Source organism: Microtus ochrogaster, unplaced genomic scaffold (assembly GCF_000317375.1).
Source record: "Microtus ochrogaster isolate Prairie Vole_2 unplaced genomic scaffold, MicOch1.0 UNK138, whole genome shotgun sequence".
NCBI classification, from domain to species: domain Eukaryota; kingdom Metazoa; phylum Chordata; class Mammalia; order Rodentia; family Cricetidae; genus Microtus; species Microtus ochrogaster.
This window is the reverse complement of record NW_004949236.1, coordinates 520,515-524,727: the sequence shown is the minus strand read 5'-3', so window position 1 is coordinate 524,727 and position 4,213 is coordinate 520,515. Positions and strand designations below refer to the sequence as shown.

At 44.7% G+C, this 4,213-nt stretch overlaps 1 protein-coding gene across 1 annotated transcript in view; it reads left to right on the top strand.

Annotated features, from left to right (window-relative positions):
• Nucleotides 1-764: 764 nt before the first annotated feature.
• LOC101995937 (zinc finger protein 675-like) overlaps nucleotides 765-4,213 on the top strand; it is a 30,053-nt gene continuing 26,604 nt past the window's right edge. The window contains exons 1-2 of the mRNA XM_013355483.2: nucleotides 765-975; nucleotides 2,976-3,061. The gene's annotated coding sequence lies outside the window, so the exon portion shown is untranslated. The remainder of the gene's footprint in view (nucleotides 976-2,975; nucleotides 3,062-4,213) is intronic.

Below are 4,213 nucleotides of genomic sequence, written 5' to 3'. Positions count from 1 at the left end.
CAGGCTGGTCTCGAACTCACAGAGATCCGCCTGCCTCTGCCTCCCGAGTGCTGGGATTAAAGGCGTGCGCCACCACAGCCCGGCTCAAATTCAGTTTTCTTAGGCTAAATTGTCCTCATTTTTGGAGGACAAACCGTTTGCTTGCGTCTTCCCGTCCTCCAATCACTTCAATCCTGTCCTCATTGACTCCAGGAGCTTGCTTCCTCTTTATGTACTTTGACCTTACTGAGAATACTTCTGTGTGGTGTGTGTGTGTGTGTTTTCTATTTCTCATATTTTATGTACTTTGGTCTCCTTAGAGGACACAGTCATGGAAATTTGAGGTAGCAATATTTCATCGTAGTTTGTGTTATGGAAACTAGCATTATGTTTTTGGGTGGTTGTTTTTTTCTGTATGCTTTATAGGCCAGGAACTGAAATCCAAAAATGAAGCGTTAGTCTGAACAGTTTCAACAGAGAGTGGTCAAAACTCCGGATAAGAGAGTCGGATATGGAGAGCAGACTCCTACTAAATCCAGTTCTGCTCTAGGCTGGCAGCAAGCATGCGGGGAGCTGTGCAGAGCGGGTCCAGGGCAGCCTGACAGCTGGAGCTGTGTGGACGGAGGCCTGAGACGGAGTGGGCGGGACCGTTCGATGTGGGGGGAGGGGGCGAGAATGACACTCAAACGGAAGCAGTTTATGAGAGAATGTGACTCATTGGCTGGATGTAAGGGAACAGAGGAGCTTGGGAAGGGTGACGAAAGCGGAAGCTGGGAAACCTCGTGGGTAAGGACCGGGAAGTGGACTGCTGAGGGAAAGTCAGCGGCGCAGAGGACCCATTCGCTGTCGTTCCTCAACCGTGGAGAGTCGCGTGTGCAGACCTGGGTGTCGCGGGGACGCGAAAACTCCCCGGAGCCGCAGTCGCCGCGGGGCGGCCTGGGAAAGTCAGCAGCGCAGTGGCGGGAACCGCAGCCCGGCGGCCCTGGAATCTCCCAGGTCAGAGGAGCTGCGGGTCTGGGACCCAGGAGGGAAGGAGCCTGGGATGGGGGGAGGGGAAGGCAATTTCTTTGGTGCCCGTAAGGAAGCCGTCTGTGAAGTCGTCCTGTGAATTTCTTTTCTTGTTGGTAAATTTTAAATAATATCAACTGGACGATCCTGATTTTTTCATTGAATTTCTGGTTGCTAAACTATTATTATAAGAATACTCTAGTAGAATATTTGCAAACGCGATTCGCGTTGTTATGGTGGAAAGGACAAAGCTCTTAAAATTAAAAAAATATATATACATATATTGGATTTTCGAGACGAAAATATTCCTTTTCAAGCTCCACAGGTCTGGTTGTAAACATTAACATTGAAAAACTTTTTATCGTTAATTTTTCATCTGAGGCTATGTACTCTAATGTAACCACAGCATTCTGAAAAGTGTCTTTGCCAGGTCCGGTGGCACAGGCCTTGTATATCAGCACTCAAGAGGCAGAGAGAGGCAAATCTCAATAAGCTTGAGACCAGCCTGGTGTACGCAGTGAGTTCCAGGACACGCATTGCTAGCTACATGGTGAGATCCTCTCAAAAGAACAAAATTGAGAAAAGAAAAAGAAAAGGAAAAGAAAGAAAGAAAAGAAAACGAAATGTATATTCTTGTCCTGAATTGGTAGTGTTGCATCTTGGAGTCTGGGAAGCACAGAATGCTGTTTGAGGCTGTCAGTATTCTCACAGTTAAAAAAGGCATTATAAACCAGGAGGTGGTGGCACACACCTTTGGCAGGTGAGTTCAATGCCAGTCTGGTCTAGAGAGCAAGTTTCTGGAAAACTAGGGCTACAGAGAGAAACCCTGTCTTGAAAACAAAACACACACACACAGAAAAAAAATAAGGAAAGGAGGAAGGAAAGGATGTTATTGAATAATTATCACTCATCTACATCAGAAAAATGTCTAGCCGGGTGGTGGTGGTACACGCCTTTAATCCCAGCACTCTGCAGAGGCCTGCAGATCTCTGAGTTCAAGGCCAGCCTGGTCTAGAAGAGCTAGTTCCAGGACAGGAACCAAAACCAACGGAGAAACCCTGTCTCGAAAATAAAATTAAAAAAAAATGTCTAGAATAGTCTTCTTTCTCCTTGGTTCAAGAAAAGCACACTGCCCCTATACATGTGACTGACGAAACTGTTGCTCGGTCTGTCTTTCTTTCTCTCTCTCTTTCTTTCTTGTTTGTTTTTGGTTCTTGTGTTTGCTTTGTTTGAGACCTGAACTCACAGCTTTGAGACCTGAACTCACAGTGTCTGACCAAAAATTCACCCTGTAGTACTAGTTGAACATGAACTAAGAGAGTTTCACCCACCTCTGCCTGCTGAGAGCTAGGATTAAGGGTGTGCCTCTACACAACCATTCAAACTCTTGTTTTTTTCTTTGTGGTCTTTAGACAGCCAGTGTTGAGACTGGACTTTTCCCAGCAGGAGGAGCGATGCCTGAAGCCTGCTGAGAGGGCTTTGTACTGGTACTGGATGCCACAGAATACAGAGGTCTGGTCTCTGGGAGAGAATCATTTGCTTGTAGTCTCCCTTGTTCCTTGGGGTTTCTGAACAAACTAATCTACAAGTGTGTGAGCTTTGTGCAAGAGTGTGAATGAGTCTCACATCTCACAGAATAAAGAGGAATCCTCAGAGGGGGAAAAACATTTCAAGGAGTGTTCCTTCTTCTTTGTGTGTTTCCCTTTGGGAGGTGTGAGGCTTCCATCACCCTGGGTCTGTGATGAATTCAGAACTTCACAGAACCTCATCCCAATCATTCAGTTTCATTTCTACCATTGATTTCTGACTCAGCTGTGACTGGAAGGGGCATTCAAGTTACGCTAACTGAAAATGCTTTCTAAATGTTTCCAGTACTCTGACTTTGCAGGACACTTGGACTCATTTGTAGAATCCTCTCTTCATCTACTGAGCACAGTACTGTTTTAGGAATCCAGATGCTTTCTGAACAATCTCTTTCTTAATTACAGGACATGCTGATCACCCAGACCTGCTCACCTCTGCAGCAGAACAAGGAGACCTGGAAGGAGACAGGAGACCGTAGCTAAGGATCCAGGTATGGTGGAGGCATTGGTGAAACAGTGGTAAGGGGTTCATGTGGAAATGGGACATGAGATCAGTTTTGCTTTGTTTTGTTTTTTTTTTTTTGGTTTTTCGGACAGGGGTGCTAGACTCTATAGATTTCTTTTCTTTTGTGTGTGTGTGTGTGTGTGTGTACGTTTTCAGACAGGGTTTCTCTACGCAGGTTTGGAGCCTGTCCTGGAACAAGTTCTTGTAGACCAGGCTGGTCTCGAACTCACAGAGATCCGCCTGCCTCTCTCTGCCTCCCAAGGGCTGGGATTAAAGGCGTGCGCCACCACCGCCCTGCTATGAGATCAGTTTTGTCACATTCTCTTTCACTAGAAAGAATTTGGGAGACTTGCTCTGAGAAAAATCTCCTCACGATTATCCTATTATAGGTTTGAGAAGAGGTTCTGAGGAAGAATTGACACTAGGAGGCAAATAAAATTGTATTTCACTATACAGTTAGTATTGCTGTCATTCCCTTCATAGCATGTCATCATATTAATAGATTTTCATGTATGATTTTAATAAATTATAAAATGTGTTCAGAAAATAATTTGAGCCTTGGTATTCTAGCCATGTTCTCTGCCTTTTAGTGTTTTTTCTCCGTTCCTGAAAATAATGCCAACTGAGTTTGATAAGAATGAAAGTAAGAGGTGGCCCAGGCCTTTCAATCTCAGCACTCAAGAGGCAGAGGCAGGTGGATCTCAGTAAGTTCCAGGACAGAAAAGACTATACAGAGAAACCCTGTATCGAAAAATCAAGAAAAAAAAAATGGAGCTATGTTGGCCAGGCTTGGTGGTGCACACCTTTAATCCCAGCACTCAGAAGGCAGAGGCAGGCAGATATCTGAGTTTCAGGCCACTGTGGTCTACAAAGTAAGTTCTTTGTCAGCCAGAGCTACACAGAAAAACTCGGTCTCCATTAACTTAAAAAAATAACCAAAAACCAAAGGAAAACCGGAAAAAAAAACAATGATAGTATATTTATAGACTACTGTTACCCATGGATATCTCCTGTTGTCTGTGCTCATGGCAATACTAGGTGCTTTCCACTGCTGTAAATGTCATATACCATAGAGATCACTTCTAAGTTTGATCCTCCTAGTATTTTCTGGCTCTCTACTGTTTCTTGGTACTTTCAG